General features: G+C 38.9%; 1 protein-coding gene across 34 annotated transcripts in view; it reads right to left on the bottom strand.

The window, feature by feature from the left end:
* LINGO2 (leucine rich repeat and Ig domain containing 2) overlaps nucleotides 1-21,952 on the bottom strand; it is a 681,723-nt gene extending 659,771 nt beyond the window's left edge. For 5 of the 34 annotated variants that reach the window (XR_008713383.1, XR_008713379.1, XR_008713381.1 and 2 more), the window contains exon 1: nucleotides 20,365-21,905. The gene's annotated coding sequence lies outside the window, so the exon portion shown is untranslated. Of the gene's footprint in view, nucleotides 1-827; nucleotides 958-12,404; nucleotides 13,348-17,295; nucleotides 17,987-20,364 lie in introns of those variants that run through there. The other 29 variants (XR_008713392.1, XR_008713393.1, XR_008713394.1 and 26 more) reach the window with 20 other exon arrangements.
* Nucleotides 21,953-22,615: the final 663 nt, after the last annotated feature.

Raw genomic sequence — 22,615 nt, 5'->3', positions numbered from 1 at the left:
CCTAACAATTAAAATAAATGTTTGTCTCTTGGGAGCATTCAAAATAAGTATCTACTATATAAGGCAGTTTGATATAAACCACCTTCTATCTTACTTTGTTAAATTTTATATTATATTGAGATCATGTAGAGTAGAAAAATCAACTCTAAACTGCTCAGTAAAATCATTTAGAAATCATTTTCTAGAAAAATAGTAAGAATCCAGGCTTTTTTCCCCCCACAGAAATAGAGTCATGTTATGCATTCCAGATATCAAGGGACCTTAGAGATTATGTCATCTCAACTTTTCATTGTACAAGTGAGTGAATTTGGCCCCTTGGAGAATTAATGACAATCACATAATTGTAGGGCTGGGACCATATTCTAGGATTTTGGTTGTCTCATTTAACATTCCTTATATAACCTCCTTTCTTGTTGAGATCTGTACTTGTAAACATTTCCTTATTGTATTCATTTCACAGATATGCACCACTCTGTCCTAGCTAGTCTTTGCAATTCAGGAAACGTGAGGTAAAGAAGACAGGTAAGATCCATGTCCTCTGGGAGTCACTATTTCTTGATCACACATGGCTTTTGCAAAGATTCACTAAAGACCCTCCCATGACTCTTCACTACACCATTATCTTCCCAAGCTCCACTTTCTTCAGAGACCCAGGGCATTCCTATTCTGAGCTATAAGCCTGAGGCAAATTCTTCAGGAAGCCTTCCCTGCACCCCTCACTGCCCCAGTCTGGGCTACAGGCCCTTGCTTTGTGCTTCCTTATGGGGTCACACAGAGTCGGACACAACTGAAGTGACTTAGCAGCAGCAGCAGCACTGTATGCTTACCTCTGTCAGAGCATCACAACTTGTAAAGGTGTTCGTCTACTTCCTTGTTATTCCTTCCTCTTAAACTATGGCCTCCTTGAGGCCTCCTAGTGCTCTGTTTGTTCCAATATCTCTAGTATCTGCATAGTACCTGGAACAGAATGAATGCTCACTAAATATTTGCTGTTGTCTAAATTGAGAATGAATGCATAAACATAAGGTCTTATATGAACCCTTTACATCTCACTGTCAATGAGTTTAAAGAAATTAATTTCTCCCTGTAGAGTTGCTATGCTGCATGCTTAGTAGCTCAGTTGTGTCCGACTCTTTGCAACCCCATGGACAGTAGCCCACCAGACTTCTCTGTCCATGGGGATTCTCCAGGAAAGAACACTGCGCTCTCTTCCAGGGAATCTTCCTAACCCAGGAATTGAACCCAGGTCTCCCACATTGCAGGCAGATTCTTTACCATCTAAGCCACCAGGAAGGCCCCCAAATACTGGAGTGGGTAGCCTATCCCTTCTCCAAGGGAATGTCCCTACCCAGTAATTGCAGGAGAGCTGGGGTCTCCTGCATTGCAGGTGGATTCTTTACTAGCTGAGCTACCAGGGAAGCCCCTCTGGTAGGATTACTTGTACCTTAATAGCTCCAAACTAATCATTAATAAATAATGTTGAAACTATCCAATGTACTTCTAGGACTGCAGTTGACCTTGGAACAACACAAGTTTCAACTGTGGTGAGAACACTTACAGGGGATTGTGTGTGTGTGATAGTACACACTGCAGTAACAACAACAATGGAGCTTTCCTGGTGGCTCAGTGGTAAAGAATCTGCCTGCCAGCGCAGGAGACACGTTCGCTCTCTGAATCAGAAGGATCACATGGAGAAGGAAATGGCAACCCGTTCCAGCATTCTTTCCCAGGAAATCTCACGGACAGAGAAGCCTGGCAGGCTACAGTTTCCATGGGGGTCACAAAGATTCAGATGCAACTTAGTGACTAAACAGAAACAAACACACTAGAGTTACTATGCTATAGTAACTATATGGTTGAATATAGTAACTATAGTAACCATAACATAGTAACAATAGTATAATATAGTTACTATAGTAACTATAATATAGTAACTATATGGTTGAATCCATGGATGCTGGATCACAAATAATGAGAAATCATGGATATAGATGAACCACATATATATAGAGGGCTAATCGTAAGTTATACTATATTGCTACTGCTTAGAGGGTGGGTGCTCATAAAACCCATGCTATTCAAGGGTCAACTGATGTCATGTACTCTCTACACGTCTCTCAGCAATGGACAGCTCATATCTACACAACCCTCTCATCTGATCAACTAGGATAAAATGCTGATGCTGGAATTTTAACACACACGAGATAGGCTTCATCGAACTTCTGATAAAATTACTCTGGTTTTCTGTTAAATGCCAAGCTGATTTAAAAATTGCCACATGATGACTTGCAGCTAAAGAAATCCATGATTTAGAACTTGGATGCTTGCCAGAAGGTATTTTTCAGAGTTGAACTCTTGTCTGTGATTAAGGGACAAAGGTCTGCGGTCTACTTTCAGAAACAGAAAACCATAACAACAAAATCCTCAATGAAATAAAAAACTCTACACATTCCAGTTTAGTTATTACACAGGCCAATTTATAATTCTTTCTCAGCTGGAATCTGATATCATAGAGTCAATAGATTCATTCAGATCTAAACTTCTATCTTTTCACTGGGGCATGCTCTCTAATTGAACACTGCTTATACTTTGTGCTGGGAATGGGAAAACACTCCAGGATGTCTCTGCATTAAAGGAATCTATGGGGGTTGTACAACATAATTGTCTTTGAGTTGTATTACAAATAACTCCACAGGAGACACTAAAATTGGCCTACTATCTAAATACTAAGAAAAAGAATGTCAATACTCAATCTAGTATTTGAGGCAATGATATTATTTGGTCTTGTCATGAAAAAAAAAAAATCATCATTTTCTCAAACAAGTGAACGCCTTATTTATAATACAACATACTTTCTTCATTTTTCTCCATCATTAAGCATTAGGTGTTGTTCCAATTATTGGCAGAAATAGACCCGTGACCTTCTTGCTGGGGTTCACATGAGTATCATTCAGAGTAATTCTAAATCAGAGGAATAGTTTTTGAAAGTTAATCTTGTTTCCTCCTTTTCTTCAGGAATTCCAGGTTGAAGCCATCAGGCTCCCATCTGGTCACTAAGAAGATGTTTAAGGCCACTTTCAACACTATACTGGTCAGTCTCCTTTCAATATCACAAGTGGAATTATGGGAAAGCATATAAACATACTGCTGCTGCTAAGTCACTTCAGTCGTGTCCAACTCTGTGCAACCCCATAGACGGCAGCCCACCAGGCTCCCCCGTCCCTGGGATTCTCCAGGCAAGAACACTGGAGTGGGTTGCCATTGCCTTCAAGGTGTAATTAAAGTAAATCTATCCTGATGATGAAGAAATATTTTTAATATAATTTTACTTATATTGGAGTATACTTGATTTACAATGTTGTATTAGCTTCAGGTATACAGCAAAGTGATTCATTTATACATATACATATATCCATTATTTTTCAGATTTTTTTTTCCCATTTAGGTTGCCACATAATATTGAGTAGAGATCCCTGTGCCATACTGTAAGTCTTGTTGATTGTCTATTTTATATATTAGTGTGTATATATTAAACCCAAACTCCTAACATTGTAAATCAATTGTACTCCAATATACAATAAAAATTAAATTTAAGAAAATAATAATTTATCTAGAACAGAATTTAACATTAGAAAGATTAGGATTAAATCCCTATTGTTCTACATATTAGTTGTATTACTGATTTAAGGCTCAGCTTACGCACAAACAATTTTGCATTTTAAATATGATACATGCCAAGAGTCTAAAACACTTGTTTTCACACATTAATAGTTTAATGTACTTTAGTCCTTAGTTCATTCTTCACAACCAACAGTGTACAATTTCATAGTGAACAGTTAAGGTAGCCATCTCTAATTCAAAATGGCAAGCTTCCCTGAGGCTTCAAAGTCCTACCTAAACTATCCCTTCAGGCAACTATTAGGATCAAATGCAATTTTTTTTTTTTTTTTTTAATTTGCCACCCTGTTTTAGCTACTCAGTTTATTGCTCTGGGAGATATAAACAAGTTTGAAACACAATGTTTTCTGTAAAAATCTTGAATCTGGTTAGTTAGACAAATAAATATAAAATAATGAGTAGTGTGAGGTTGAAGACCAGCTTCTTTGAGGTTTATAAGTCTATAATTATAAATTCAAAGGAGTAATTTATATGGTAAACTTAAAGAGGATGCAAGAGTGGAAAAGGCTCTTAAAAAAACATGTTTTTAAAAATTCTATTTGTTTCCTTCTTCCTCTAACTCCACTTGCTAACTTCTCTGGGCATCAATTTCTTCCTCTTTAAAATAAGCAGATTAAATCTGACATGGTGTTTTCCAACTCTATCATTCTGTGATTAGGTCTAAAGGAATCAGTTGGAATGACTGGAAATTTAGGGAGTAAAAGAGGGTCTACAAAGCCTCTGGAATGAGCATTAAAAGATGAGTTGAGTTCAGGCTGGTAAAAGAGGTAAAGAAGGCAACCCAGATGAGAAAATACTTATGAGCAATGGCTCTTGATCAGAGGCTTCTAGACAAATTTAAAAGCATGATAATGGTGATGAGGAGGAGGATGCAAAAATAGTTGAGATTATAGCAATACATCACAACACACCATCTGCCATTCCATTTTAAGCAAATCACTCCTCAGGCAATAACTGCCAGAGTTTACACAAAATCTACAATACGTTTTGCTCAAATAAAACCATCTACAACTGGAATGCCTTTGCCCCAACAACAACAGAAGAAAAGGAGCGTGAGGTCTTCATTAATATGTTAATTTGCCCATTTCCTAGCTGCGTTAACATAAAGGCCCTATGCACAGGTTGACCCAATTAACACCATATCATTGTTTCCTTCAAACTGCAGAAAGTATCTCCCCCAAAAACACTGTATGAAAAAAAGAAACCTGGGAGGATTTGAGATTTCATGGAGAAACAGGATTAGATCTGTAAGAATAGACCTATCAGGTCTGGTTTTAATCACTAAATAAAAATCAGTAACATATTACATAAAGACATTGATAAGATATTTTGAATGAGTATTATTGACATTTTGACACCTGACTTTCATCTGTCATCTTCTGATCATGATACATTTCTCAGGGTTTCCCTTCTCCAAAATTTCAATATTTATACATATGTCTATTTTACTGCATAGTGCAAGTATGCATACACACTCATTCATATCTGTCACTTTGAGGACCCGTGCACCATAGCCCACCAGGTCCCTTTGTCCATGGGATTTTTTCAGGCAAGAATACTGGCGTTGGTTGCCATTTCCTACTCAAGGGGATCTTCCTGACCCAAGGATCAAACCCGCGTCTTCTGGAGCTCCTGCAGCTCCTGCATTGGCAGGCAGGTTCTTTACCCTGTGCCACCTTGGAAGATATTAAGTGCATATTAAAAAGCATCATCTTTCGTACCTAGTCCTTTTTCCTAATGTGTCATACCATGCTTCATAATTCCCATATGCTAAGTCTTGCCATATTCTCAGAGATGCAGTGACTAGGCTTGCCAGATTCAGCAAATAACTGCAAAGTGAAACTTCAGATAAACAATAAAAGTATTTTTAGAAAAATGTCCCCCATATAATATTTAGGACATAACTTGCATACTGTTTATCTCTAATATATATAACTCAACATCATGGACTTGATCTGGCAACCCTGTGACTGAAATGATTGATGAACAAAAATCATTTCTGAGCAAATATTTCTTAAGCCTTCTCCACAAAATTCAAAATGATATATTATTAGTTCCCCATACAGTAATGCCTCATCAAAGTGGATACTCACAGCCTCTTTTATAGCAACCTTAACTCCTTCCATCCCACATAATCCTAGAAGTTCTAAGGCTATGGCTATCTTTGCTACTGTCCTTTGATTGACTGAGTTTTGAGACTATATTGCTCTATTATGCTTTATATACTTTTTCCCCTTTGCTAAACATCAGTGTTCTCTCTTTTTAATTTAGCCTAACAATTTGCATTGTCAGATTTCATATTCTTTTCGAAATATAGATCGAATAAAATTTGCATATACTCTCCTAGATTTTTGCATACATTTTGTAAGTTATCTTTGTTAGACATCTATAGTTTTCTTTGACTCAGTCAAAATACGAAGACAAGAGATAAAATCAAACATGTTTATATAAAAGTACTATCAGCAAATTGCCATTAGGGTATATATTTAATTTCCAAATGCTATTCACTTTATTTTCACTAATGTGGAAACATTATGTAAACCACTGATTTTGCCATACACTAAGGACCAGCTCTTGAACTTTACAGAGTGGTATAAAGGAAATTTAGTTTAAGTCTTCAAAGACTGAAAAAAAAAATAGATTTTTTGTGTGTGAAAATTCTGGAGCATTTCCAACACAAAACTTTAAGCAGCAATGAATTATTCATTTTTATTTGGAGAAAATTATGGACTAACAGCTTAATAAATAAAATAGTATGCTAAAATTGTACTATTGGTATCTAAAGACATAAAAATGAATTTTAAACTGTTATGAGAGCTTTCTACCTTATTTTACAAACTGGTAATGTTTCAAGAAGAGTCATTCAGATTTACAAAAATGAGGCAAGTATAAGTGGCAAGATACTGAACCAAGAGCAGAGTCTCTCATTCTCATTTCTTATAAAAGCAGAAGTCAGATGATATTTAATAGAGGTTTCCTAACTGTGCTTTCTCATCTGAAAAGTAGGGATAATATCTTTTCAGAGAGCTTGGGTTGAGGGAAAGAAAAGTGGAACAGACATTCCCTATTTAATCTCTTTTTCTCTGGGTCCACATTTTACCTATAGCAGAGGAACTTACACCACTCATTTTCCAGAAGTGAGGCTGGAGGAGTGAATGCAGGCTGGGTGGACAGGCGAGGGGAATGAGCGATGGAAAAAAAAGGAAGAGAGGAAGGTTTGAGTTCAACAAATCAGTTATCAGATCCTGCTTTAGATAATTTCTCATATTCAGCTGAAGGAGATGATGAGATTTTAAAATGCCAAAACAATCTTTTTGTTGTTGATGATTTTTTTTTTTTTTTAATTCTCAAGATTACTCCTCAGATGTTTCTTCCTAAATGCACTTTTCCCCCAGGAAAAAGCAGGCTTTAGACACTTCCATTTGTTACATTAGGAAACAAAACAAAGGCTTTGAACCTGCCTTGGGAATGAAGATACTTCTTCAAGTTGACATTCCTTAAACATTCATTGTCTATTTATTCAACATTTGGTGGAGAGGTGAAACTAACAAGAAAGAAAAAAAGTAGCATCTCCAATTATACTCAAAGTTTGATCCCCAAGTCCAGATCTCCAAATGGTTCAGCTCTGAACTCAGCTCAAGACAGGAGAGTTAACCCTACCAGCCCACACTCGGAAGGCTGACTGTAGAGGCCAGAGGACAGCATCAGAAAACTTTCAAATATGCAGACTCTCCCCGAGAGTTCTTATGAATAAAACTTCCTCCATCATACATTTCTAATGATGTCTAATGCCTCCAATGGACGAAATCCAGCCTGCGCTTTGTCAGTCTTGGCAAGGCAATACCTTGGGCCCTGTTCATGAAACTTGTCATCATACAAGGAAGGACTTAGGACATAAACGTGTCATTGGAATCCTGATTGAGTTGAGAATCTCAAACTTAGGTTGTTTAATTACAACAGGTAATGAATGAGTTGGAGAAGGCAATGGCACCCCACTCTAGTACTTTTGCCTGGAAAATCCCATGGATGGAAGAGCCTGGTAGGCTGCAGTCCATGGGGTCGATAAGAGTCGGACACGACTGAGTGACTTCATTTTCACTTTTCACTTTCATGCATTGGAGAAGGAAATGGCAACCCACTCCAGTGTTCTTGCCTGGAGAATCCCAGGGACAGGGGAGCCTGGTGGGCTGCCGTCTCTGGGGTCGCACAGAGTCAGACACGACTGAAGCGACTTAGCAGTAGCAGCAATGAATGAGTTAAGTGCATTATCTGGCAGTGCTGAGGTCTGAAAGTGACTGCAGATTGTACATATCATTTTTTGTCACTAGATTGTGCCTTTGAGAAAAACTATGCTTAGAACAAGAATTGTTTTTGTTTTCCTTTAAATAAAAGAAGGTCTGTAATACAATGCTGCTGCTGCTGCTGCTGCTAAGTCACTTCAGTCGTGTCCGACTCTGTGTGACCCCAGAGACGGCAGCCCACCAGGCTCCCCCATCCCTGGGATTCTCCAGGCAAGAACACTGGAGTGGGTTGCCATTTCCTTCTCCAATGCATGAAAGTGAAAAGTGAAAGTGAAGTTGCTCAGTCGTGTCCAATCTTAGCGACACCATGGACTGCAGCCTACCAGGCTCCTCTGTCCATGGGATTTTCCAGGCAAGAGTATTGGAGTGGGTTGCCATTGTAATACAATGGGAGATTAGTAAATGGTAGCTAATATTTTACTTCAGTATTTCCAGCACCTAGAAAAGTATCTGAATTAAGAGATATTCATGAAATATTTGATGAATTGGTGAATTAGATTAAACATGATGGCATTTTTTTTTTTCTGTTTGAGGAGTGGTATTATTTATTTCAAACTTAAATATCTATTGGACATTGGAATTCCATGTTAAAGATGAAGTTACATAATAAAAATGAAGCTCCTCTGTGAGTCTAGCTGCTAAACAAATCTAATATATTAACATGCTACTGCTAAGTCACTTCAGTCGGGTCCAACTCTGTGAGACCCCATAGACGGCAGCCCACCAGGCTCCCCCGTCCCTGGGACTCTCCAGGCAAGAACACTGGAGTGGGTTGCCATTTCCTTCTCCAATGCAGGAAAGTGAAAAGTGAAAGTGAAGTCGCTCAGTCGTGTCTGACTCTTAGTGACCCCGTGAACTACAGCCTACCAGGCTCCTCCGTCAATGGAATTTGCCAGGCAAGAGTACTGGAGTGGGGTGCCATTGCCTTCTCCAAATATATTACTATAGTTAGGCTCTTTCAACTTAAGGGTTGTGAACCAATTGGTATAAGTAATTGAAAATATGATTAGCAATTTATCTCCTTCATATCACATTAGTTAAGGAGACACCTTAAGTGGGTTCACAGTTCAATATCACCTAGTTTTCATGAAATACCATTCTGTTCTTTTTGACCAGTTGATACTTAAATACAATTCAGGGATTCATAGAGGATTTAAAAGATGAATTTCCATTGATTAAAAAGTATGTCACAAGAAATATACTATATAAATTGCTACGATTAAGTGACTCACCATTTTTTGGTACTGTTAATGAGTAAGTGCATCACCATTTATTGATACCGGTAATGAGTACATTCTTTGCCCCGGCATTGTTGATAAGAATCCTATTTTCATTCGCACAAAGCCACAATGGCTCACTATGGGGATGTGTTAGGTGGGTACCGGGTAAACAGAAGAACTTAGGCCATGCTGAGATGGCAGCTTCTGTTCAACTCCATCCAATTTTTGCATGAAGGGACAATATTCCTAGTTTTACTATTGCTTTTGACCTTTCCATGGACTGGATTTTTGACTCCTTCCAAGTTTTCTAACGTTGTCAACTAATTCTATTGACAAACCAACAACAACAAAATTGTCAACAACACTGAATCACTGAGGCTAATGCAGTTGAAGGTCTTTATCCAGTTCACAGCATTCCAGCTTGTTACTGCTGTTCTATTTTGCTTTCCAGAATGCTATGCTGAATCTATTGCTTTCTGTCCTTGATGATTTCTTTGGTAACAATGCATGTTCTTCTGGTTTAGGTGAACCCATAGGAAACTGGTACTTGCAACATTAACTCTGTAAAGAAAATCTGAGTCTCTGTATTAATTAAATATTGGTATACTGCTGCTATAAAGCAAACAACTACAAATTATCAGTACTACACAATAAATGAGCATATATTTCTTGCTCATGAGTTTGTAGATCAGCTGGGGTGCCTACGCTTCAGGCTACAGTATTTGGAGCAGTTCTACATGTTGCCTGTTGGAGAGTTGCCTTTCCTCCATGTGTTTAGCATCATCTCCCAAGAGCCAGTAGGCTAGTGGGGCATATTTACTTTATGTGAAGGCAGAGGCCCAAGAGAAAAGTAGAAACATGCAAGCTCTCTTGAAGGCTTTGAGCCTGGTAAACTGCTGTTTCTATCTACATGGTGGTGGCAGTGGTTTTGTTGCTAAGTCATGTCTGACTCTTGTGATCTCATAGACTGTTGCTTGCCAGGCTTCTCTGTCCATGGGACTCTCTGGGCAAGAATATTAGGTGGGTTGCTATTTCTTTCTCCAGGGGATCTTTCCAACCCAGGGATCGAACTCGCATCTCCTGCATTGCAGGCAGAATCTTTACCGATTGAGCCACCAGGGAAGCCCTTCTATCTACATACCATTGGCCAAACAAGTCACGTGGCTAAGCCCAAAGTCAAGGAGAGAAGAATTCACTTTTCCCAGGATAAGTCATGGCAAGAACGTAGATGCAGGGAGGGAGGAAGACTTAGATCCAAGCATTCAAACTATTAAATACTATACAGTTTCTTGCTTTGATAATACCAGAGGTCATTGACTTTATTGATTACATGTTAAGGTCATAGACTGGAATCTTTTCTGGGCCCTCTGGAATTTTTCTTTCTTCTATTTGACAACAATATCTTGTATTATAGCAATTCCACCTTGAGTTTTCCATTTCTCACTAACACTCCATAATCTTGTTGTTCTTATTTTCCGTTCTAAGAAATTGGTTTAATTTCCTGTCTTACTTTATATACAACACTGCTTACTTAAAATGTTTGCTTCCCTTAAAAAAGCCCATACATTCTGAAAAATCAGCAAACTAAATAGCTATTAAATTATTCTACTGAATTAAATATAGAAACTTAGAGCAAACGAATAGAAATTAACATTGTAAAATCACAGAAAAAATATCTGTATACTTAAATCTTGCCTGTATGGCAGCAGGAATGCAGCTGAATTTAAAACTTTAGTTATTATTCAAGGTACATTATTCTGGTGTTTTGCCAAAAAAAAATTAAAAGGCTGTTCCTTTATTTTAAAATGGTTGAGTAAAATTTTTTAAATTGTATACATACATTTTTAAAAGCACAAATGTAACAGGAAAAGACAGTATATTATCTGTAATTTAAACAGTGACTTTTCTACTTGACCCCAAAACTCCACTCCAAAGAAATTACTTCAGGGAAATGGTTAGATATGAGGTCATGTATTTGCTTTTGAGAATGTTCACTGCATTTTTCATTATAGTAACCCATATGGAAAAATATCTAGAGTCCAACAATTCAGGAATTTCATATAAATTTCATCATGTTCATAAAATGGATAACTAGGTTATTTTGAATCATGCTTTATGAGAATGTAAAGTGGGCAATGGGCATAATATAATTTGCATAAGGGTAAAATATTTTCAAAATTATATTTAATGTGTCTTAGATTTTTACAGGAGTCACAGATTATACTGACATTCTGATAAAAGCTATAAACCTCCCACCTAGAGAAATGCACTCATGTACACAAACAACAAAATGGCACGCAACTGGGGCTGGGGGTATGAATTTCTGGCATTTTTGACATGTTGGATAAAGAAAGCCTGATAAATATTGTGATGATTAAAAAGAAAGAAGAAAAAGAAAAAGGGAAAGAATTGTATCTATTTCTTTATTTACAAAAAAAGTTTTCATACACTTTGAAAATATTTGGGAACTTCAATAGCAAGTGGGGAAAAGTTTTGCCACAAACACAGAGATACGGTGAGTAATACCGAGTCCATACACACATGTGCATACACACACTCACAGAGCCAAGTCAGAGAGCTGCATTTCCACATCTGCAGGTATGAAGACAAAGGGAGTAGCCAAATCCACAACAGGAAGTGTCACTGATATCATGACGGTTGAAGTTTCAAGGACGATCTAGTCCTGGGCTTTAAACGCTCTTGGCGATAGATGATGTGACCTCTGGCCTCAGCTAAGCCAGAGAGCTGGACCTGAGACTCCTGCACAAATGAAGTTTTCTTCTCCAAGGACTATGGTGGCATTTTGCATATTTTATTATTTTGTTTTTAATAATGGGACAATACTGATTTTTGATGGTGTCTGGTCACTCAAGATTCAGCAGTTTGAGTGTTCTAGACTATAGACAAATTTAGGTAAAGGGTATGGACTCTCATCTGAAAGAACAGATACCAGAGACTGAAGATGTACGTGTTTATCCATGCTCAGTGGCTGAGTCATGTCCAACTCTTTGCAACCCATGGACTATAGACTGTAGCCCACCAAGTCCCTCTGTTCATAGGATTTCCCAGGCAAGAATACTGGAGTGGGTTGCCATTTCCACCTCCAGGGGAACTTCCTGACCCAGAGATCAAACCCGCATCTTCTGCATTGCCAGGCAGATTCTTTACAACTGAGCCACCTGGGAAACCCCCGAGACTGAAGATATGCACTGCCAATAACAGATTTTTAATTCTCTGTGCCTAAGTATGGTAGGGAAACTTTACAGACATGATATCCAATTTTACATGATTTTTATTTTTCTAGAATTCCTTCCACTCCTTCCTTCCCTCAAATAACTCAAAAGTGAACACATGTTCACTGGTTAGGGATTCTTAGCCCTTAAAAAAATAAACTCTGTTATTGCCTCAACTATTTTAAGTGTAGTCACAGTTTTATCCAGGCAATTTTTCAATATTTTCCAGTTAAGAGGAAAAGTAAGGTCACTGAAAAAATATAACTGCCACTGTGCATCTAGCAGAGTTGAGCAGCAACGCACGAATGACTAGAATACCTCCACTTGCCCCAAGCCAGTCATGTGGGAGAACCTTGAATAAGCCAGTCACGCGCAAGAAACAAAGGTGGACAGAGGTGGTTGAATGGGTCACTGAAAGTGCCTTCAATGCTGAATGTATTCAGTGTGTTCTAATTCCATAAAAAACCATGATAAATGTAACTCCAAGTCAAGAATCTACTCAAGAGCGCATCAATAAGCAACCAGCTTGACAGAATTTGAACAGACCCAGGTGCCACCAGTAACCACACTGAGTTACAAAATATGGCACTTGGTCCCGTGTAACTTTTATGGCGAAGTGATAACTGACTGTTACAGATGTGCGACCAGTGTGATTTAAAAACTTTAGGGAGCTGTGGAAATGTGAGAATGAACAGAAATACTTTCTAGGGTTACAAGGCTAGTTCTTATATGTGGTTTAGAATCAGCCTTTTCACTCGATAGCATTATAACACTATGGGTTCTGCAGTCAAGCCGACCAAAGTTTAATCCATTCTTCAACTCTTAGTGGCAGTGGAACTCCGGACAAGTTACTTCACTTATTGGAGAGTCGGTTTCCTCATCTGTAAAATGGCAGCAACCATCCTCTTTGTCTTTCTGTTGATGATTAAAAGAGACAACGTGCAAAAGGGCTTTGTCTAGGGTTGGATACAATAATTACTCAATAACGTGAGCTCTCTTCAAATGAGTTCTTGTAACTTCCCTCACTGTACCACATCAGTCTTCTCCTAGTCACTGCTAAAATATTCCTTATTCCTTTCATGTGTAAGCACATGAATTCCCACAACGTCTGATGTGAGCAGGCAGAACTTCAACAGATAATAGACACATGTCTCTCACCAAGAAAGGATGATAATAGCTACTGTTCATTGAGGAAGTGACTTGTGGTAGATACATGAAATGTGATGTATTGTGTATCATATACATTTGACTAGTTCTCAGTATAATCATTGTTTCCTTCTTTTAATAGATAACAAAAAAGGAGAAATCATTGATGCTAGTAACTAGCAGAGACTGACCTCAAATTGAGATCTCTCAGACTCTAAATTTAAGACACCTACTTCCAACAATGTCTCTGTTGTAGGTCGACTTGTGTCCTCCCCTGCCCCCAGATTCATGTTAAAGTCCTAACCCCAAGTATCTGAGCTATCTGGAAGCAAGGTTATTAAAGATGTAATTCCTTAAGATGAGATCATACCTGATAAGGATGGGCCCCTAATCCAACACGAATAATATCCTTACAAAAAGGGAAAAGATGGACATAGGCATACACATAGGAAATGCCACATGAAGTTGGAGGCAGAAACTGGGTGATGGAGCAGAAGCCAAGGAATGCCAAGGATTGCCAGCAAACCACCAGAAGCCAGGAGAAAGACTGGGACAGATTTTCCCTCACATACCTCAGAAGGAGCCAACACTGCAGACACCTTGACTCTGAACTCCTGGTCTGCAGACTTTCAGACACTGAATTTCCAAAGTTTAAACCACCTGGCTTGTGGTACTTTATTATGTCAGGCCTAGTAAACTAACACAGTCTCCTCTTTTCTCATTCCCTTTCATTAGTATTATCTGCATATTGATTCTTTTCATATGTAGAATACCAAGTAATTTTGATTATTTTTGAGGCCTTCCAAAAACTAATATAATTTATTTAGAAAAATGGTCATGAACTTCCAGCACTATGGTAGTCTAGGTTACTCAAAACCACCTCCTTCTATGAGCATAGAGGAATGCTGGATAAAATAAGAGCAAAAAATATTTCAAAACAGTTAAATTGAAAAGAAATACAAGTTAGTCAGAGCTGAAGAGAAATTTAGTAAACTAAAAATAGAACTGAGGGTATTACCTGGAATTCAGCTCAGAGAATCATTTAGAGATAACTGAAGTTAACACTTGAAGGGAAGGATATGATGAAAAGTAATAATGCATGTACAACATTAATTCAATAAGGGAACAGACAGAAGAGGAAAGGGAGAAGCAATATTAAAAGTGCAAATGGGAACTTCCCGGTGGTCCATGGGCTGAGTCTATGCTCCCAATGCAGGGGGCCCAGGCTTGATCCATAATCAGGGAACTAGATCCCACATGAGGCACTGAAGACAAAAGATCTTGTGTGCCAGAACTAAGACCTGGTGCAGCCAAATAAATAATTAAAATAATAAATTTATTAAAAAAACAAAGTGCAAAGGATTCAAAATTACCCATAATTGAAGAAAGGCATGAGTGTTGAAGCAAAGCAATGAGTATCAAACGTGATGAATGAAGGACAAACCCATACTTCAACATTTCATTAAGAAACTTCCTAAATATAAAAACCCCTAAAATTCCTAAAAAATAATGACTACTATATTGAAACAGTCCTACAATCAACCTCAATAAAGGAGAGAAGACAGGGAAAGTATACATTTAATGTGTAAAAGGAAAAGATCTGTCACTCTAGAATTGTATATCCAGTTGGACTTTCCATCAAGAGTGAGGTCAAAATAGACATTTTCAGTCAAATTGCAGAGAATGTAGCACTCACAGATCTTACTGAAGGAAGTGCTACCAGAAGCACTTCAACAGAATAAAATTTAACTCAGAAGAAAATGCTGAGTATAAAATACAATAACAAGCAAATACATTAATGAATGTATTGGTTATAAAAAGGATTGAAAATAATGACTCAGTTTAAGGGCTTATATTCAAAATAGAGATAGGACAGAGCTGACGGTGCTGTTTCTAAATGTAGGCCCCTCCCTCTTTCTATAAAAATTCTTGCCTGGTTGAATGTCAGTAGTGGGGGGTGTGGTGAGGTGGGGTGGGGTGGATCAGTTCAGTTCAGTTCAGTCACTCAGTTGTGTCCGATCTTCGCAACCCCATGAATTGCACCACGCCAGGCCTCGCTGTCCATCACCAACTCCCAGAGTTCACTCAGACTCACATCCATCGAGTCAGTGATGCCATCCAGCCATCTCATCCTCTGTCGTCCCCTTCTCTTCCTGCCCCCAATTCCTCCCAGCATCAGAGTCTTTTCCAATGAGTTAACTCTTCACATGAGGTGGCCAAAGTATCAGCATCATTCCCTCCAAAGAAATCCCAGGGCTGATCTCCTTTAGAATGGACTGGTTGGATCTCCTTGCAGTCCAAGGGACTCTCAAGGGTCTTCTCCAATACCACAGTTCAAAAGCATCAATTCTTCGGCACTCAGCTTTCTTCACAGTCCAACTCTCACATTCGTACATGACTACTGGAAAAACCATAGCCTTGACTAGATGGACCTTTGTTGGCAAAGTAATGTCTCTGCTTTTGAATATGCTATCTAGGTTGGTCGTAACTTTCCTTCCAAGGAGTAAGCGTCTTTTAATTTCATGGCGGCAGTCACCATCTGCAGTGATTTTGGAGACCAGAAAAATAAAGTCTGACACTGTTTCCACTGTTTCCCCATCTATTTCCCATGAAGTGATGGGACCAGATGCCATGATCTTCGTTTTCTGAATGTTGAGCTTTAAGCCAACTTTTTTACTCTCCATTTTTCACTTTCATCAAGAGGCTTTTTAGTTCCTCTTCACTTTCTGCCATAAGGGTGGTGTCATCTGCATATCTGAGGTTATTATATTTCTCCCGGCAATCTTGATTCCAGCTTGTGTTTCTTCCAGTCCAGCATTTCTCATGATGTACTCTGCATATAAGTTAAATAAGCAGGGTGATAATATACAGCCTTGACAAACTCCTTTTCCTATTTGGAACCAGTCTGTTGTTCCATGTCCAGTTCTAACTGTTGCTTCCTGACCTGCATACAAATTTCTCAAGAGGCAGATCAGGTGGTCTGGTATTCCCATCTCTTTCAGAATTCTCCACAGTTTATTGTGATCCACACAGTCAAAGGCTTTGGCATAGTCAATAAGCAGAAATAGATGTCTTTCTGGAACTCTCTTGCTTTTTCCATGATCCAGTGGATGTTGGCAATTTGATCTCTGGTTCCTCTGCCTTTTCTAAAATCAGCTTGAACATCAGGAAATTCACGGTTCACATATTGCTGAAGCCTGGCTTGGAGAATTTTGAGCATTACTTTACTAGCATGTGAGATGAGTGCAATTGTGTGGTAGTTTGAGCATTCTTTGGCATTGCCTTTCTTTGGGATTGGAATGAAAATTGACCTTTTCCAGTCCTGTGGCCACGGCTGAGTTTTCCAAATGTGCTGGCAGATTGAGTGCAGCACTTTCACAGCATCATCTTTCAGCATTTGAAAGAGCTCAAGTGGAGTTCCATCACCTTCACTAGCTTTGTTCGTAGTGATGCTTTCTAAGGCCCACTTGACTTCACATTCCAGGATGTCTGGCTCTAGGTCAGTGATCACACCGTTGTGATTATCTGGGTCATGAAGATCTTTTTTGTACAGTTCTTTTGTGTATTCTTGCCACCTCTTCTTAATATCTTCTGCTTCTGTTAGGTCCATACCATTTCTGTCCTTTATTAAGCCCATCTTTGCATGAAATGTTTCCTTGGTATCTCTAATTTTTTTGAAGGGATCTCTAGTCTTTCCCATTCTGTTGTTTTCCTCTATTTCTTTGCATTGATCACTGAGGAATGCTTTCTTATCTCTCCTTGCTATTCTTTGGAACTCTGCATCAGATGCTTATATCTTTCCTTTTCTCCTTTGCTTTTTGCTTCTCTTCTTTTCACAGCTATTTGTAAGGCCTCCCCAGACAGCCACTTTGCTTTTCTGCATTTCTTTTTCATGGGGATGGTCTTGATCCCTGTCTCCTGTACAATGTCACAAACTCATTCCATAGTTCATCAGGCACTCTATCTATCAGATCTAGGCCCTTAAATCTATTTCTCACTTCCACTGTATAATCATAAGGGATTTGATTTAGGTCATACCTGAATGGTCTAGTGGTCTTCCCTACTTTCTTCAATTTAAGTCTGAATTTGGTATTAAGGAGTTCATGATCTGAGCCATAGTCAGCTCCTGGTCTTGTTTTTGTTGACTGTATAGAGCTTCTCCATCTTTGGCTGCAAAGAATATAATCAATCTGATTTCAGTGTTGACCATCTGGTGATGTCCATGTATAGAGTCTTCTCTTGTGTTGTTGGAAGAGGGTGTTTGTTATGACCAGTGCATTTTCTTGGCAAAACTCTATTAGTCTTTGCCCTGCTTCATTCTGTATTCCAAGGCCAAATTTGCCTGTTACTCCAGGTGTTTCTTGACTTCCTACTTTTGCATTCCAGTCCCCTATAATGAAAAGGACATCTTTTTTGGGTGTTAGTTGGATGGGAGGGGGGAAATTGGCGTTTGGACAGAAGTCTCCCTTTCCCCACTCCTGCCCCCTCTCCCAGTCCACCCACCCAGTCACACACACATCCACACACACGACATGAAAAATGGGAGAGACAAGTGATTGATAAGATTCTGAGGTCTTTGTATTTGGTTGAGGACAAAGTCGATATCTGTTAATTTTAGACACGGTTAGGACAAGCATTTCTTAAGTATTAAATCATTAGATTTAAGACTCTCACTACAAGAATACACATAAAATAAGAACTTCAAATTAAACAGGGTATAAAGGAGTATCAAGAAAACAACTCAAAAAAAGAAAGAGAAAATAATTTTTAAAATCAAAGAAAGAACAGCAGAGGAAAAAAATACACACAAAATAAGGTAACATATCCAAATAGGTCATTATTCTCAAAAAAATGTGGTGGATGGATAAAACTTCCCAGTTTTAAGTCAGAGATTTTTCAAATGTCTTTTTTTTAAGATATGTTTATAGCAGACACACCCAAACATAGTTTCCTTGAGCAAGTTTGAAGTGAAAGATAGCAAAAGAAAACAAATCAGGTAATACCATTCTAAAAAAGGTATGGTGCAATATTGAGACAACATTGATTTTAAGTAAGATCTATTTTAGAGTGGTTTATTTGATCAGCATGTAAGCAACATGATGATGAAATTTTTCTATGGCATTAATCAATATATCCTAAGTTTAAATATATAATAAGTAGTACCTGGCACATATGTGTTCAGAAATGTTTGAGTGAATGTTGAATGAATATTAATAGAAAAAAGTATCAGAGAGTTAGTACCATTCTGAATCTATATGGCATTAACAGCCTCAAAAAATAAACAAGCACTCCTTATATTTTTAATATATGAATACAATTGGATATGAGCATACACACATACGAAATTTTAGAAGAAACAAAGGCAAGCAGTTTGCAAGAAACAGTGAACCTTGTAAATAAATCCTCATACCATCTGCCAGACTGTGCCACCTGTTGGAGCTAGACAATGTAATGCTAAATTACAGGTACTGTGACTCATACCAATGACACTGTTGTGTAATATCATGCTTGTGTTCTCGTCTCTGCTTATTTAATAAAGGTATGGGGTGCACAGATAAATCTTGTTTCACTGAGTCCCGGATGCTAACAGGACAAGGTGATCTTCAAATTCTGTTTTCAATGTGATTATGTGGCTGTCTCCTTCACATCGCTCAGTAGCATCTGGTGAGCATGCAATGTGAATTGCTAATTTCAACTCTAGCTGTAAAATGAGTCCAGATTCAGCAGAGAATGCGGAAGCAGCTGGTAAACAATATGAGATCCCACAGGCTTCACTAGCTGGATACACTTCAACAGGATGCCTGACTCATTTTTATCTCATCCTTTTCTCTTATCCAGTGATGCTGCAAAATTTGACAAGCATTTCTAGAAAGAAAGCTTGGATTATGATCTGTGGATGGAGGGAGTGATTTCAAATCCAAAAGAAATAACACAAGTCTGAAAAAGCAAACCCTTATTGCCTTTTCCAGAACTATCACATGTGGCTACAGCCATGATGAACTCACTTTTCATACCATTTCTCAGGCCTCTTTGCAATTATCTTCTGCATGAAATAGAAAAACTCACTCAGTAACAATTTTGTATCTGTTTAATCAAGGAATGATCTCAGTCACTAGGACTTAGTAATAAAAGTCTGCAGGTGCCATCATCACCCCACTAAGCTTACAGTTTAAAAATTAGGTTAAATCTATATCTGAGGGACTTCCCTGGTGGCCCAGTGGTTGGGAATCTGCCTGTCAATGCAGGGGACAGAGTTTGATCCCTGGTCCAGGAAGATCCACATGCCATGGAACAAATGCGCCTGGTGCCACAACTACGGAGCCCACTCACCCTAGAACCCGCGCTCTGCAACAAGAAAACCCACTGTAAGGAGAAATCTGGGTGCAGCAATGAAGACGCAGCATAGTCAAAAATAAATATATTAAAAAAAAAAAAAAAAACGCTATGTCTCAGCAAGATGAGATTTGTTTTGCCATCAGAAAGTGTTCCAGTCTGCACCTTGTCATCACAATGTCATTGGCTGGGATCTTGCCCAGGTGGATATTTACTTAACCTATTGCTCTGAGCTCTGAATCCTTATAAACTTTTGTTTTTCTCATGTTTCCATTAAAAAGAGTCTTTTATTTCTTGTGGCTTTGTTTTCCTACCTACCTAAGAGGCAAGTTCATACCAAAAGAAAGGTAAAAACAACTGAAGCTATGCAATATTTCCCAGCAGAAAACCATTTCATCCCATTATCTAAGAAAATGTCCAGAAGTCAGTGGAGGAGTTTAGTAGTTAACTTACCTCAGAATACTGAAACAAACTCTGTGATTTTTTCAAGATGGAGAATAGCTTTGGCTCAGCAGTGAAATTCCTGGAGGTGGGCATGGCAACCCACTCCATTATTCTTGCCTGGAGAATCTCATGGCAGGCTACAGTCCACAAGGTTGGAAAGAGTCAGACATAAACTGAAGTCACTTAGCACACGCAAAACAGTGAAGTTAAAAACAGGTGCTTCTCCTAAGGAGGAGGGGCACTTTTCTAACACAGGTTTATGTAATTTGGTGAAGTTAAGTGGTCCTGATGAGAATGGCTTAATTAATCAGAAACTCTGCTTTCAGAATAACATCTACCAGCAGAAGAACAAATTCTCAAGACAGCATCATGGATAGAAAAATAAGGAGAAGAGTCAACTTTCCAGATAGGGAAGAAAATTTCATGTTTGGTTACTCAGTTTTCAGAATCAGAGGTCTCAGAAGCCATGTTTATTAATTATACATAAAACAAAGTAAAAAAGTCTGGTGAAGCAACAAACATGCTCTCATTTCTCTGACACAAATGCCCAGAAATGCACATTAAACAACCAAACTGATGGCATCTCCTTTGTGGACAGCAAAAATCACTGCAAGGAGTAGCTGGCCAAGTTCGGATTATAAAAATAGAACCTGCCCATTGGGTTCTTCAATATGGAAAATCAGTACCAGTGCTGAATTTGTCAACTTAAAATTTAGAAGAACTGCATATTCTAAAGGAAAATAAATATTAGAAACTTATCTTCTTGGTGAGAGAGGCCCAGGGACCTGAGATAAGCTATTTTCAGAGGAGGGAAAAAGCTGCTACAGTGTTACTCTTGATGAAGACTGTTACATATCGGGTTCTCTAGCAGATGCTAAAATGGTGTTTTCAGTGCAAGAGGTTCACTAGGTATTAACATCTATGAAAAGAAAGGTAAGAATCAGGATTAGGCAAGGAAAGAAGCCAAGATGTGATGCCGGAAACAAAACCTCAGGCGGGGAACTCGAGAGTGGAAACTGCCTGAGAAAGTTGACTCGCAACAGGCTGAAATGGTCGTTTCTGGCTTGCTCAGAAACCAGCTGCTAGAAGCACAAGAGGTGGAGTGAGGCACCCTCTCCAGTTAGAGTGGAGCCTGAAGCACACGCAGCTGCAAGGCGTGTGCTGATAGCTCTCCTTGCAGCTGGACAGCAAGGCCTTCCTTGAAGCAGAACCTGGGCAGCACATCTCCACATCTACCAAAGAACCCTAAAGAGAAAGTGGCTCTCTGAGACATTCTTGTTTCCTGGATGCCCAGAAAGCATCCACACAAGGATGCCCAAGAACCAAATTTCAATGTTTTACATTTTATGCTCATTTAGACAGATGATCCTTTCTGCCTTCACCTCTGATTGACCTCAAAGAGTTCTCTTTAGTATGATTAAGAATCATCTAAGGCACCTGTTGCAAATACAGATTATTAGCTAGGATCATGGGTGTATGCTTGGTCACTCACTCCTGTCTGACTCTTTGCGACCCCATGGACTGTAGCCTGCCCCAGGTTCCTCTGTCCATAGGATTTCCCAAGTAAGAATACTGGAATGGGTTGTCATTTCCTACTCCAGAGCATTTCCCTGACCCAGGGATTGAACCCACATCTCCTGCGTCTCCTGCATTAGCAGGAGGATTGTTTATAGTTGAACCACCTGGGAAGCCATTAGGTAGGATCCCCAAGGATTAATTCTTGGAAGCAGCTCTGAGTTCAGGGGTTAGGATTTTTGCATTTCAGCAGTATTGCTGTGGGTGAGAAAAACACTTGAAAAAACATCCCTAAAGCTTCAGTAGACTCCACTTCATTCAAAAGTCCCGTACTTAGAAAGTAGAGGGCATTTGAGGAAAGTGCACAAAGGAGGAGAAAGAGAAGGCAAATGAGCACAAAAACAGTGGTCATGAGGCGAATACCAGGGGGGAAGCAGGCTTCAGGGACAAATACAAGAAAATGTGAGTTCCTAGTTACAAGATAAATGACTCGTGGGAAAACAATACACAACATAAGAATATAGTCAATATTACTATAATTATTTTGGGATTCCCAGGTGGCTCAGTGGTAAAGAATTTGCCTGCCAATGCAGGAGACGCGAGTTTGATCCCTGGGTCAGGAAACTCCCTTGGAGGAGGAAATGGCAACCCACTCCACTGTTCTTGCTTGGGAAATCCCATGGACAGAAGAACCTGGTGGGCTCTAGTCTGTGGGGTTGGCAAGAGTTGGAAGCGACTGAGCACA

Source organism: Bubalus kerabau, chromosome 4, assembly GCF_029407905.1.
Source record: "Bubalus kerabau isolate K-KA32 ecotype Philippines breed swamp buffalo chromosome 4, PCC_UOA_SB_1v2, whole genome shotgun sequence".
Taxonomy (NCBI): domain Eukaryota; kingdom Metazoa; phylum Chordata; class Mammalia; order Artiodactyla; family Bovidae; genus Bubalus; species Bubalus kerabau.
This window is presented reverse-complemented; position numbering and strand designations above follow the sequence as displayed.